The sequence below is a fragment of the Canis aureus genome, chromosome 17, assembly GCF_053574225.1.
Source record: "Canis aureus isolate CA01 chromosome 17, VMU_Caureus_v.1.0, whole genome shotgun sequence".
NCBI classification, from domain to species: domain Eukaryota; kingdom Metazoa; phylum Chordata; class Mammalia; order Carnivora; family Canidae; genus Canis; species Canis aureus.
Genome location: NC_135627.1, coordinates 12,208,841 through 12,224,300, shown reverse-complemented (window position 1 = coordinate 12,224,300; position 15,460 = coordinate 12,208,841). Strand labels below are relative to the sequence as shown.

The 15,460-nt window shown below is 42.6% G+C and overlaps 1 long non-coding RNA gene across 2 annotated transcripts in view; it reads right to left on the bottom strand.

Moving 5' to 3' along the window:
• Positions 1-15,460, bottom strand: part of LOC144287786 (uncharacterized) — a 62,676-nt gene that overhangs the window by 13,262 nt on the left and 33,954 nt on the right. The window contains exon 5 of one of the 2 annotated variants that reach the window (XR_013355537.1): positions 8,320-8,497. This is a non-coding gene — a long non-coding RNA (uncharacterized LOC144287786). Of the gene's footprint in view, positions 1-8,319; positions 8,498-11,628; positions 13,563-15,460 lie in introns of those variants that run through there. The other variant, XR_013355538.1, reaches the window with a different exon arrangement.

Sequence of the window (15,460 nt, the reverse complement as noted above, 5' to 3'; positions counted from 1 at the left end):
GGTTTTGTTCCTACAATGTATGTTTGCATTTTTAAGCTCATGGGCAAATATATCTGTAAAATAAATTTCTAGATGTACCATTGCCAAGTCAAAAAAAAGTAAATGCTGGGGATCCCTGGTTGGCTCAGTGGTTTAGTGCCTGCCTTCAGCCCAGGGCATGATCCTGGAGTCCCAGGATCAAGTCCCACGTCGGGCTCCCTGCATGGGACCTGCTTCTGCCTCTGCCTATGTCTCTGCCTCTCTCTCTCTCTCTCTCTCTCTCTCTCTTTCTCTCTCTGTCTCTCATGAATAAATAAATAAAATCTTGAAAAAAAAAAAAGTAAGTGCATGGGAAAATCTGCTATTGCTTTTTAAATTGGTATCCAAAGAGAATGGACAAATTTAACCTACCATGACCATTAGTTCCTCCATCTGCCTCGGGGCATTATTAAATTTTTAAAAAATTTTCCAATCTTATGAGTGTCAACAGCATCTCATTAAACTTTGAATTTCATTTTTCTTGTTAGGGTGAGACTGAGCATCTTATCATTTATGAATTATTTATATTTCCTTTATTACAAATAATTTGCCCATTTTTCAATTTAAATATTTACTTTTCAATAATACTCTGTATTTAACAATAATAATTTAAAAATGTGTTAACTCTTTATATATTAAGGAACCCAACCTTAGTTTTATGTGTATATGAGAGAGAGAGAGAGAAAGAGAGAGAGACTTTTCCTGTTTAGTCATTTGTCATTATTTTGTTATAGTACTTTTTGTTTTGCAGAAATTTAAAAAATATTTTTCACTTAAATCTATGAATCAGGGAGAAGACTATTGCAATTGTCCAAGTGGGAGGGCCCGGTAGCTTCGGCTGGAGTGATGTTGTTGGGTGTAGAGATGAGGAGTAGGTTTGACAATATCAGGATTGTGAGGTGAGAGTTTGGCTTATAGCAAACATGGTGGCAGGGCTGGGGTGGGATGGGGTTGGGTAAGGTGAGGGAAAAGAGACGTTGACTCTGAGGCTTTGGCCTCAGAGTAACTAGATGGACAGTGATGTCACTGAGATGGACAAGATTTTAGGGGAAACAAGTCTCTAACCTGTTTTGGAGATGTGCTTCCACATGCCTGGTTTCATAATGTGACACACATTCAGGTCTTGTTCATTCATCATCTTCTGAGGTTCTTCTCATCAAAGTGAAATGTTGAGTCAAACTATATATTTGGCATGTCTGAAACAGTAATTACTACATTGCCGATTTTCACAGGTAGTGACTTAGAGACTGAGAGCACTAACACAATACCTGCAATGTCATCACCTCACCCAACGTCCGCTTGTCCCCTCTGCTGGGGACTTCAGCACATACTATGCAACAAATGGCGAAACACTAACCCATCTCTATGTCTAGGATTGATTTAGATGAGTTCGACTAATTTTCCCTGAATTCACAGGTATTTAACCAACAAGGTGAGTCAGTTTAGCAACTTGGCTGGTAACCCAATAATACACACACACAAAACCAGACTGGTTTGTGCATGTCCAGAGGGCCATGGTCTGAGCTCAGTTGGTGGGGGCGGGGGAGAGGGTTGATTTTTTTCAGAGACTTTGAAAACATAAAATTCCACATGGATGATTAATACTTCTATGCCACATGACGGGTGTTGGCACACAATGGGAAGAAAATGTTATTGAAAGGAAGAAAACGATGCTATAGAATGATGTCCTCTGGGAATTCAAGCCTGTTTCAAGGAAATCTCTGAGAGTCTTTTAATCTGTCTTTTCCATGTATCCCTTTGATAGTTAAATTAGCACACAGCTTTATTGGACAAGAGGAAGAGTAGCTGCTAAGAACCAGGTTCAATGACTAAGGTGAATTACCAACTCTGCCCAGTCCCTGGTTGTTCTCATGAAGCCTATTTTATATCCTGATATGCTGATCAAATATGCTGGTATTTGAAGTGAGATTAAGTATTAGGGCAGCCATGTGACTACCCAGTGATGAGCAGGAGCAGCGAGCCCTGCCTCAGGTAGACCGAGCAAGTGATCCCCTGACAGTTGCAATGCAGGGTTGATGGCTGAGACCCCAGGTGATATCTGATTGCAACTGCACGAGAGACCGTACAGGAGAATTTCCAGTTGAGCTCAGTCAAACCACAGGACTGTGGCTGGCTTGCTATGCAGCAACAGTGACAGACACATTTGCCATGCAGGTGATATAGGGGGTCAGAAAGTGACAAGCGCATATGAAGCATAAAACTCTCTGGGAGATAGGAGTATGGATGCAGTCCAGATGGGGAGAAAGGACATTTACATAATAGAGTAACAGTTCAAGGTAGCACATGACTCCTAAATATAGGTGTTCAGGGCACGAAGAAATAAATGAAAGCTGGGAGTCTTCATGGAGAAAGAGAGACTAAAAGTGGGAATGAAAAGACAGGGGAGTACACACAGGCAGAAAAGTGGCTTGAGGAGTAGAGAACGAATATAGGTTTTGGAAATGCACCCAATACTCTAAGATCAAATAGACTTGACTGAAACACAGAATTTATGAACATGTACGACAGGTGATGATGTTGGAGATTGTCCTTGATTAACATGCTAATTACCTATCAAGAGAAAGATTAGGGCAAGAGTTTTAGATTGAAGAGCCTCAAAGGTTAGGGCAAGAGCTTTATTTTGGTGGGTGGGGAAGGGCAGAAGGAGGGAGAGAATATTAAGTGGACTTGCTGCTGAGCCAGGAGCCCAACACAGGGCTCCATCTCAAGATCCTGAGATCATGAGCTGAGCCAAAATCAAGAGTCAGACGCCTCACTGACTAAGCCACCCAGGTAACTCAGGGCAGGAATTTAGATTGAACAGCTTCTGTGTTTGGGTGAGAGGGGGAAACCAAGGAAGTGAAAGTCTCCAAGGAAAATAGCCCTTAAAAAACTTGTTTGTGGAAAAAAAAAAAAAAAACTTGTTTGTGGGGATGCCTGGGTGGCTCAGCAGTTGAGCATCTGCCTTCCACTCAGGGTGTGATCCTAGAGTCCCTGGATGGAGTCCCACATCGGGCTCTCTGCATGAAACCTGCTCCCTCTGCCTGTGTCTCTGTCTCTCTCGGTGTGTCTCTCATGAATAAATAAATAAAATCTAAAAAAATTTGTGGGGACGCTATAGTCCTTTAAAGTGATTGTGTATTTATTAAAATATTTTATTTATTTATTTATTTATTTATTTATTTATTTATTTATTTATTTGAGAGAAAGAGAGAGAACACAAGCAGGGGGCTGGGTAGAGGAAGAAGCAGACTCCTCGATGAGCAGAGCTTGATGTGGGGCTGGATCCAAGGACCCTGAGACTATGACCTGAGCTGAAGGCCACCCAGGTGCCCTTGATCAATTATTAAAAAAAAAAAAAGTCAATTTCTTCAAAAGCAATTCCACACTGAGTAGGAAAAGGAAAGGAGCCATTCCATGAAGGAAAACCACCTAAGATTATCCTTGTTAAAGAGAATGGCAATAGGGGTAACTGGGTGATGGGCACAAAGGAGGGCACTTGATGGGATGAGCACTGGGTGTTATATTATATTTTGGCAAGTTGAATTTAAATTTTTTTAAAAGTTAAACAAAAAGAGAGAGAGAATAGCAATAATCTTGAGTGGTTTCATCCCAACCAAGGAGAAAATTAGGAGTCAGAAGTAATCTAATTGGAGCTGAGGTCACCAATACCAGATTGGGAGGACAGGGCCATTCTAGTTATTTATTTTCTTCTTTTTTTAAAAAAAAAAAAAGATTTTATTTATTTATTAATGAGAGACACAGAGAGAGGCAGAGACAGGCAGAGGGAGAAGCAGGCTCCATGCAGGGAGCCCGATGTGAGACTCCATCCAGGAACTCTAGGATCACACCCTGAGGGGAAGGCAGACGCTCAACTGCTGAGCCACCCAGGTATCCCCATTCTAGTTATTTCAATCAGTGCTGAAGCCAGTGTCAGGAAGGATGCACAAATACACCAAGTTTATGCTTTTACAAAGTTGTCACAGGGTAGGTGCTCCAGAAGATACTGAGATGGAGTTTATGACCCCTATTTCAAGGAGAAAAGAAATCAGGTCAGGCAGAAAGGAAGGAAGAAGTTGAAATGCAGTGAAGACCCATCAAACCCTTGGTATTGGCCAATCTGACCATTTGAGTGAATGCTGCCCATTAGACTTGTCATGCATTAAGTTGAAATGACTAGGCCTTTATTCTCACATTATTCATCCATATGCTGTGAGCTGCCCAGGAAGGGCATGACCTCAAGTGAGGTGAGGTGACCATTGGCATTGGAAACTCCAATAGAACTGCCAGCTGGAAGCTGCTTGCTGACTCTGTTTCCCACATCTGGGCATCGAGTCCTTCCTTGAAGTGGTAGAAGGAGGATCTGACTCTCCATGTCTAGCACAAAGGGGTAACCAAGCTCAAAGTCTCATTAATGAGAATATACTTTTCTTTTATGAACCTAATAAAGTTAGTAATCTTGCGGGATCATTGAGTATGGCGGTCAAGAAAGAATTCTTGAGATGTTTCAAAATGCAACTTAGTAAGTTTATTTAAGTAGCATGGGGACAGGACCCATGGGCGGAAAGAGTTACTTTTGCGGTATGAAGCTGGTGGTTATACACTTAATGCTCAAGAGGGAGGAGAGAGACATGCATGGAGTATTAGACCATAAATGTTTCTTCAAATGTCTACTCATAAAACTACTTCTGCAAGATTTCTCTACCGCTTATCATTCAGTCTGATATTAACTATCGATGAGATGTACAGGACATCATAAGATCCTTAAAGAATCATAGCAATCAGCAATTATTTCATCCTTATCGAAAACTCTGCGGGCAAGAAGTCAGCCTTTTGGGCTAAAGGCAAACATTTTTCTGCTCCTAAGACTAATGCTTACTTTGATGAGGGTGTCTGCTTATTCACTTTAAAAAAGTGAAATCAGTCACGTTGATCATTGGTTCCCAATGAACCAATGAAGATGAAGTTCCTAATACAGGAGTCTGGAGCCCCCCATCCCCATCCTTCTGCAGCCAGAATCTTCCTCCAGATGGCAAGTGGTGCGTCACTAGGCAAGCAGTCATGAAAGAGTGTGGTATCATAAGATAAAATCTGGTCTTTGTCCCTGGTTTCTGGCATAGTGCTTCAAAATCTTTGGAATTTCCCAAGAGCTAGGTGTGCCTTTGTTATGCTAATGCTGCAACTGGGGTGGGTGTGGGAAGTAGAAAGCTTCAGGATGGGGGAAGCTGCTGGAAAGCCCAATTTTAGGATTAGATGGTTAGAACCTTCAGCCCCACCCCTAACTACTAGGGAAGGGAAAGGGACCGAGATTGAGCCTAATCATCAATAGCCAATGATCTAATCAATCATGCTTATATAATGAAAACTTGATTTAAAACACTTTGGACATGAAGGTTTAGAGGAGCTTCCTGGATGGTAAGCAATTTCCATACCAGTTGGGTGGCACACCCCAACTCCACAGTGGCAGGAGCTCCTGTGCTCTGGACCCCTCTAGACTTCTCCCTATATTCCTCTTCATCTGGCTGTTCACTTGAAACCTTTATAATAAAATGGTAATTACAAGTACAGCACTTTGCTGAATTCTGTGAGTTGTTCCAGTGAATTATCAAACATGAGGGGGCATCATGAGAACCTCCAAATTTGCAGCTGAGCTGGACAGAAGTTCAAGTAGCGTGGCCCCCAGTCCTCAAGCTGGTGTCTGAAGTGGGAGTGGTCTTGTAGGACTGGGCCCTTCTTAATGTGTGGGATCTGTGCTAACTCTGGGAAGCTAGGGTAGCTAGTGTCAAACGAATTGTAGAACACTCCATTGGTGTCCCAAAAATGCGTTTGGGAAACACAAAGTGTCAGAGGAAGAGAGGGGTGATGTAGATCATGAGGGAAAACTGAGTGGGGCACCATTGTTCTGAAGTCTTATGTTTCTAAGGCTCTTGCTTTGTTTTTTTTTTTTTTGTTTTTTTTTTTAATTTTTATTTATTTACTTATGATAGTCAGAGAGAGAGAGAGAGAGGCAGAGACACAGGCAGAGGGAGAAGCAGGCTCCATGCATCGGGAGCCTGATATGGGATTCGATCCCGGGTCTCCAGGATCGCGCCCTGGGCCAAAGGCAGGCGCCAAACCGCTGCGCCACCCAGGGATCCCAGGCCCTTGCTTTGTACAACGAAGGGGAAGGAGTCATTTTTTTAAAAAAAGATTTTATTTATTTATTCATGAGAGACTCAGAGAAAGGCAGAGACATAAGCAGAGGGAGAAGCAGACTCCCTGCAGGGAGCCTGATGTGGGACTCAATCCCAGGACCCCGGGATCACACCCTGAGCCATAGGCAGATGCTCAACCATGGAGCTCCCCAGGCTCCCCAGGAAGGAGTCATTTTGACAAAGTCCTATACTTACTACTTTTTTTTTTTTTTTTTTTTTTTTTTTATGATAGTCACGCACAGAGAGAGAGAGAGAGGCAGAGACACAGGCAGAGGGAGAAGCAGGCTCCATGCCCCGGGAGCCCGATATGGGATTTGATCCCGGGTCTCCAGGATCGCGCCCTGGGCCAAAGGCAGGCACTAAACCGCTGTGCCACCCAGGGATCCCTATACTTACTACTTATGTGAGAGAGATCTGCCCACACATCCAGCGTAGTCTGGCACCTGGAGATAAGCCAGGAGGTAATCAGGAAAGGCACAGGGACTGCTTCCTGGCTATCTTGAGGGGAAGAGGGAATGGTTTAGCAGAGATGAGGTTGAAGAGGAATTAAATCTCCTCAGCCTGTGGATTTGGTTTCCTATATGGACCCCGTTTGGGTGGGTATCCCCTTCCTGCTCTCAGTATAAATAGGTTGGGTGGGACTGGCCTCTTCAGCCAAGATTGGTTCGGAGCCAGGCCACTCCCTATGGCCAGGGAACCGGAATCAGGGAGCATCAAGCCAGGAATTGTACAAGCACTACTGGGGGGAAAACGCTCTTCTTCACTGTGGGCTTGCAAAGGGAGTAAGACACAAGCCTAAAACTGTGGGTATCTTGACTTCAGTTGAGGTAAGCTTCACCTACCAAGGAAGAAAACCAACACAGAGGAAAGTGGAATGGAGAAGGGTGTTTGTGCGTGTATGAGAGACAGAGAGAGACAGAGACATAAAGAAATACAGAGACACAGGTGACATTACCTATGCAAGGGCTTATGTGAGGTACTTTGTCTTGGGAAGTGATCCCCAGGCAAGAGCGAGCAACCAAGAGCGAAATCAGGGAGAAGGCAGGACCAATGGGAAGATGTATTATTGGTCACATGCATGTTTAATGAGGATCCCATTGAGACCTTCTTTTTTTTTTTTTTTTTTTTTTTAAGATTTTATTTATATATTCATGAGAGCCACAGAGAGTCAGAGACAGGCAGAGGGAGAAGCAGGCTCCATGCAGGGAGCCCGATGTGGGACTCAATCCTGGGACCCCAGGATCACGCCCTGGGCTGAAGGCAGCCACTTATCCGCTGAGCCACCCAGGCATCCCCCACTGAGACCCTCTAAGGAGCCATATTGAGCACCTCAGAATCATTTATAAGGGGAAGCATATAGCCAAGGCTCCAGTTTCCTGTTGGACCAAGGGATGCTCCATGAGGTGTTAACTTCTTTTCCCCACCTTTCTTAGAATTCTTCAGAGAAAGAGAAACAACAGGAGCTAGCTAGCTAGATGATAGATTGATGGACTGATTTGAGGGAACTGGCTCATGTGATTGTCGAGATTTTGCAAATCTAAAGCCTGATGCCGTAGGCTGGCAGGCTGGAGACTCTCTGGAAGAACTGCAGTTTGAATCTACAGACCAGCTGCTGGCAGAATTTTTTCTTGCACAGAGATTCCATCTTTTTCCCTGAAAGCCTTCAACTGATTGGATGAGAGTCACCCACGTCAGGGTGAACTATTTGCTTTACTCAAAGTCCACTGATTTGTTTTTCCTTTTTGTTTTTAAAGATTTCTTTTTTTTATTATTATTCATGAGAGACAGAGACAGAGAGAGGCAGAGACACAGGCAGAGGGAGAAGCAGGCTCCGTGCAGGGACCCTGACATGGGACTTGATCCTGAGTCTCCAGGATCATGCCCTGAGCTGAAGGCAGACGCTCAACCCCTGAGCCACCCAGGCATCCCAAAGTCCACTGATTTATGTTCATCTCATCAAAAAAAAAAAAAACACCTTCATGGAAATATTCAGAATAATGTTTGACCAACTATCAGGGATGACTATGTCCCACCAAGCTGACATTGACAAATTATCCCTGACCCCCCGCACCCCCATCACTCACACACACTTCCAGCTTGCACATACCTGAGTGCCAAGTAGACATTTTCAGGGCAGAAAACAAGAAGCCCTGGGAGGAGCTGAGGCAGGAGGCTGCCAGTAGGTTTCTGCTGCAGTGGCTGCAGGGGTCAAAGGACAGCTGAGATGTCAGGCCAAACTCATGAGGCCTCCAAGATAACCACACAGCATACTTTCTTTTTCAACACTGAAGGAGAAAAAAAGGGTGTTGAACCAAAATAAATAGCTCCATTTGTCTAAATACACATTTAGAAACTAAAAGGAAGTCCATATACCAACAACTGTTACATAAAATAAGGGGGAAAAAAACTCATGGATTTTCTAATGACATTTTTGAGGTAAACTAAAACCAATCATTCTTTTTTAGCAAAACTGGACTATCTCTAAAAGAACACCGAAAACTTAACCAGTTAACTTTAGCCGTTTGATTTGATGTGGGGGGAAAAATGTGTTCCCCTCAGCAAATATTTCCCCAAATTGACATGCAATGGGAAAAAACAAAAACAAAACCTCTTACTTTCACAATTAAAAAGCATAAACTTCTTTCCTAGAGTTTGGGAAAATCCCAGAATTCTTGGGATATCTCCCCGGTGACGAGAGAGTGAAATCTCTCTAGAAACTTCAAGTGGCGCTAGCCTGTGTTGATGAAGCTTTGGTACACATACAGGTTAAATAATCCATCATCTGCAATCGTTTTTTGAGAGATGGAGGAATTTTTTTTTAAAGATTTTATTTATTTACCATAGGGAATGAGAGGAAACTGAATGGGGAAAAATTAAAGAAATACAAACCTGAGAGACTCTTGACTCTGGGAAACAAATTGAGGGGAAGGTTGGTGGGGGAATGAGGTAACTGGGTGCTGGGCATTAAGGAGAGCAAGTGATGGGATAAGAACTGGGTGTTATACTCTATGTTGGCAAATTGAATTTAATTTTTTTTAAAAAGATTTTATTTCTTTATTTGAGAGAGAGAGAGAGAGAGAGAGAGTGTTGTGCTGGAGAAGGGGCAGAGGGGGAGAATATCTAAGCAGACTCCCACTGAGTGCCGAGCCAATTTAATCCCACGACCCATGAGATTAGGATGTGAGCTGAAACCAAGAGTTGGGTGCTCAATCGACTGAGCCACCCAGGCGTCCCAGGATGGAGAGACTTATTTAGGCTTTTCAATAAACTCAGCCAGTTTGTTTAATCAAAGATGCTTAAGATTTATATAACACATGGGGTTTTTAGGGCTTTTTGTTTTGTTGTTGTTGTTTTAAGGAAGGAGATGATTTAAAAATATTTAGTGGTTGATTCTAATTACATGAGGTATGTAGAATAGCCAAATTCACAGAGACAAAAAGTTGAATGGTGGTTGCCAGGGGTGCCAGGTTGCTCCCTAGCGGGAAGGAGAAATGTGGAGTTAGTGTGTAATGGGTACAGATTTTGGGCTGATGAAAATGTGGGGATGGGTAGTAGTGATGGTTGCAGAACCATCTGCCAATGTACTTACTGCCACTGAATTGTATGCCTAAAAATGGTTAAAATAGTAAGTTTTATGTTACATATATTTTTCCACAATAAAAGAAATATTTACTGCAGAAACTTGGCTATAATGAGCGAGCAAGAGGGTTATACCTCCTCCTTGGCAATGACCAGACAGTGAACTTGGTGATTAGGCCTGGCTGGCTATAAAAATCAACCATTTCAAGGAGTATTGCTGTGCCTTGCATGATAAAATATAAATCCACTTTCTGACTTACTGACAGAATAACTAAGAATGTGATTAAGAGAATGCTTTCAAGGGCAAGAGGTCAAAAATTTGGCCTGTGCCCTATGTTAACAATAGGAAGCATAGGGCAGGAAAAGAATTCTTCTTGTAGAGCAGGAATTCACTAACATTTCTACTTAAAACCCACTTTTATTTATTTATTTTTATTTATTTATTTTTTTAAATTTATTTATGATAGTCACAGAGAGAGAGAGAGAGAGAGAGAGAGAGAGAGGCAGAGACATAGGCAGAGGGAGAAGCAGGCTCCATGCACCGGGAGCCCGACATGGGATTCGATCCCGGGTCTCCAGGATCACGCCCTGGGCCAAAGGCAGGCGCCAAACCGCTACGCCACCCAGGGATCCCTAAAACCCACTTTTAAAAAATAGTGGAAATGCATGATCTAATGAGAGAAAATACTGGGTTTCGTTGTTGTTATGGGCACAATCTGTGAAGAATTCATCCTTGATGTTATTAACTGTCACCCCTCCCTTATGTGTTATCATTTGACTGATACACACTAATTCTTTTAACTACCATGTATTGGTTTGGGTTTTTTGTTTTAAGTAAACTCTACATCCAACATGGGGCTTGTACTCTGACCTTGAGATCAAGAGTTGCGTGCTCTACCAATGGAACCAGCCAGGTGCCCCACTACCAATGTACTTTAAATCAAAGCTTTTTAATTGGGGGCACCTGGGTGGATCAGTTGGTTAAGCATCTGACTCTTGATTTTTGCTCAGGTCATGATTTCAGAGCCTTGGGATCAGGCCCTGTGTTGGCCCCAAGTCAGCCCTGGACTCAGTGTGGAGTCTGCTTGGGATTCTTTCTCCCTCCCATCACTCTCACACTCGCTCTCTCCTCACTTGCTCTTTCTTTCTCAAAATAAATAAATAAAATCTTTTTTTTAAAAGTCTTTTTTAACCAAAAAATATGAAGTTCCTACACATGAGTCTACCTAAATGGGAAAGGTTATATTGTATTTCCTCTAATACTTTACTTAACTTTAATTTTGGAACTTATACATTACAAGTAAGTGAGTTATTAAGTTATACCTAGAGTTGACAAATATAAAATAGTTATAAAATAGCCAAGCAAACTGAAAATAAATATAAGTATTATTTATATAGAAATATCTACATGACAATTACATGATATAATGCATGAAAAGTTCTTAAGACAGAGTCTAGCACATACGTGTTTAAGTAAAAGTTGTTTTTTGTTGACAAATATTTGATATCATTAATTTGCTTCACATTTGAGTCCATGAAATATGTAATAAATGCTTAGTGTATTTTTACTGGGTAAAAGTCATCTTACTCCACTGTATGAGGGAACAGAAAGTTGAAGGAGATAACTTGCACCATTGAGAGAAACATCACTTCTTTTTTTAAAATTTAATTTATTTTATTTTTTTAAATAATAAATTTATTTTTTATTGGTGTTCAATTTGCCAACATACAGAATAACACCCAGTGCTCATCCCGTCAAGTGCCCCCCTCAGTGCCCGTCACCCATTCACCCCCACCCCCCGCCCTCCTCCCCTTCCACCACCCCCAGTTCGCTTCCCAGAGTTAGGAGTCTTCATGTTCTGTCTCCCTTTCTGACATTTCCCACCCATTTCTTCTCCCTTCCCTTCTATTCTCTTTCACTATTATTTATATTCCCCAAATGAATGAGACCATATAATGTTTGTCCTTCTCCGATTGACTTACTTCACTCAGCATGATACCCTCCAGTTCAATCCACGTTGAAGCAAATGGTGGGTATTTGTCATTTCTAATGGCTGAGTAATATTCCATTGTATACATAAACCACATCTTCTTTATCCATTCCTCTTTCAATGGACACCGAGGCTCCTTCCACAGTTTGGCTATTGTGGACATTGCTGCTAGAAACATCGGGGTGCAGGTGTCCCGGCGTTTCATTGCATCTGTATCTTTGGGGTAAATCCCCAACAGTGCAATTGCTGGGTCGTAGGGCAGGTCTATTTTTAACTCTTTGAGGAACCTCCACAGTTTTCCAGAGTGGCTGCACCAGTTCACATTCCCACCAACAGTGTAAGAGGGTTCCCCTTTCTCCGCATCCTCTCCAACATTTGTTGTTTCCTGCCTTGTTAATTTTCCCCATTCTCACTGGTGTGAAATGGATGAAAGATCTAAATGTGAGACAGGATTCCATCAAAATCCTAGAGGAGAACAGAGGCAACACCCTTTTTGAACTCGGCCACATAACTTCTTGCAAGATACATCCATGAAGGCAAAAGAAACAAAAGCAAAAATGAACTATTGGGACTTCATCAAGATAAGAAACTTTTCCACAGCAAAGGATACAGTCAACAAAACTAAAAGACAACCTACAGAATGGGAGAAGATATTTGCAAATGACGTATCAGATAAAGGGCTAGTTTCCAAGATCTATAAAGAACTTATTAAACTCAACACCAAAGAAACAAACAATCCAATCATGAAATGGGCAAAAGACATGAAGAGAAATCTCACAGAGGAAGACATAGACATGGCCAACATGCACATGAGAAAATGCTCTGCGTCACTTGCCATCAGGGAAATACAAAATATCACTTCTTCTAAGATAGGGAGAAAACAATTCACATAAGGAACAAAGTACTTGAGATAAGAGATGATCCCTAAGTGTTATGGAGATTCAGATAGATCATGGGGAATTTTGTAGAGAAAGAGGCCTTTTTTCCCTGGACCTAGAAGGATAGATAGAATTTCCATGGATATGAGACAGGGTGATGAGGTTCGTTCTCAGAGGAGGGAGGAGGGAGAGCACAGAGGCAGAGCACGAGAAGTGACTGCAGGAAGAGAGAGCAAGGTGTACCTGGAACACAAACCAAGGCAGGAGAGTTCTTGGAGGTCAGCCTTGAAAAGCTGATTGGGTCCAAAGCACAGAGATCTCAGATTCTGAGAGAAAGGGACCCTTTGAAGGTACATGTACATGAAAGAACAGAGCTAGAAGAAGTTTCAGGAAGATTGATCTACAAGCATTCTGCTCCTGCCTTGTGGAAATAAAGGAAAATGGTTAAATGTCACTTCACTGGTGTGGGCACTGGCTTACCTTAGGACAGAGCCAACCCTTGGTCTTCAGACTTGAAGTCCAGGGGAAAGCTCAGAGTACTGCAGTTCCCTTAGCTCCTCCCCCTAGTCATGCAGCTCACCTCAGTATTCTAGATGGAGTGGGAAAGAAGTGGGTTTCTCATGCAGCTGGGGAAGCCAGGCGTTCGCTCACATACTTTCACTTTCCCCCATGGGAGATGCTGCCAACCAGCTGACAAGGCCTCTCTTGGCATGAGCTGTGCCGCTTTGGAAGAGGAGCAATGTGGGTCAAATAAAACTTTTCCTCTTACTATCTTCATGTGTCCACTCTTCCTGGTTGTTGCTTTTTTTTTTCTTCAATGATATGCTGGAGCTTCTCTGCTAAAACTCCTGGACTTCCCGAAAAGCACTCTCATCCATGGGCAACTGTTAAAATTGGTGTTCCTTGGGAGGAAGACAGTAGAAAACTATTCCACCATGTTGCTGACATCACTCTGCAGGTTACCTTTCAAAGAATAAAGATTAATTCTGGAAAGATTCATCTACATTCATTCACACTTCATAGAGAATTATTTATACTTTCTTTTTTTAAATTTACGCTTTCTGACTATGTAAAATTTAAGCAATTCAAGGCATTATTTTTAGAATCAAATACCAAATTGAAAAAAAAAAACAAATACCAAATTGATGGATATTAATGATGGATATCATTCACATGGTGGATAAATTCAGGTTGGCTTAACCAGGATGACCATGTGGAATTGAGCTTCTGTGCTATTTCTTTTTTTTTTTTTTTTAAGATTTTATTTATTTACTCATGAGAGATACAGAGAGAGAGAGAGAGAGGCAGAGACACAGGCAGAGGGAGAAGCAGGCTCCATGCAGGGAGTCCGACGTGGGACTCGATCCTGGGTCTCCAGGATCATGCCCTGGACCGAAGGCGGCGCTAAACCGCTGAGCCACCCGGGCGGGCCTTCTGTGCTGTTTCTGAAGGAAATTCCAAATGTGGTGGCCCAAAGAACATTTTTGAAAACAGACAACACTAGTTGAATTAAATATATGACCTCTTACTGAAGTTCAGTCCTGTGTTTGCTTTTCCCAAATTTAACAAGCTTGCTTTCTTTCTTTCTTTCTTTCTTTCTTTCTTTCTTTCTTTCTCTCTTTCTTTCATTTATTTCAGAGAAAGAGGTCAGGGGTGGGGGGGCAGGAGCAGAGCGAGAGGGACAAGCAGACTCTTGTGCCTAGTGCAGAGCCTGATATGGAGCTCCATCTCACCCCTAAGATCATGACCTGAGCTGAAATTGAGAGTCAGATGTGTAACCAACTGAGCCACCCAGGGACCCCTAATAAGTTTGTTTTCAAAACTGAGTTTCATTCTTTTCATTCATCAAATGCTTGTAACAGAGGCTACTAGTGCTCACCGATATCAGGCTCTTCTTTCCTTCCTGTTCACACAGCTAGACTGAGTCTCCCAAGTTCCCACTGTGTAATGGTGGTCATGTAGCTAGTCTTGGCCTGTTGAATGTGGTCCCTAATCTCTCCTCAGGTTCTCCAAGAGTTCCTCTCCCCTTGTCTGTTGGTTGGGTGCAGAGAATTTTCTGAGGACACTAGGGCTCCGGAAGATAGAAAGGCCACCAGAGAAGTGAAGCCTGTGTTCCTGAGTGAGCATGTGAAGAGCTCCTTGCCCCATGTCTGCCATATTGGATTGTGACTCTTTTTTGGTTAGACCAGTTAGATTTGGCTATTGCATGTGATGGCAGTGAGTCTCTCCTGACTAAGGTACATCATACCTCTTAGAATCTGATGAAGTTGCTGAGACTTTCTAGGTAACCTATATGTCATGTCTGGACCCTGAGTATCAAGAGCACTAGACACAGCTGCTGTTTTTTCATTTATTTAAGATTAGTGTTGTACTTATGTAGCTACCACACTCCCACCCCCACCCCCATAAAGCACTCCTCTTGATTCAGTTTCTGTTTCACTCTCACTCAGTGTCATTAAGTCCAACCACCTCTGCAGGACGTTTCTGTGACGACAGTTAGCTGTGTTGCTGATAAGAAGCTTTGACTGTTCGGGGCTCCCTGCTTTATACTTTGCCACCCGGCTTCAACATCTCTGTCAATAGGCCTTAGAGCTTCACTGCCTCTCTGCAAAGTGTCGAATCTTTCCCACATTGTCTTGAATGTGTGCTTTGAGATTGTGAGCTGTCAGCACCCAGGAGAGCCTGACCCACAGTGCCAGAACTTTCGATAACATAAACAGACCACTGAGCTCTCAGAGAGTGAGAAATCTATTTTAATATCAGCCTCAAGTTCCCTTTTTGTTTCCTCAGGGAGAGATAT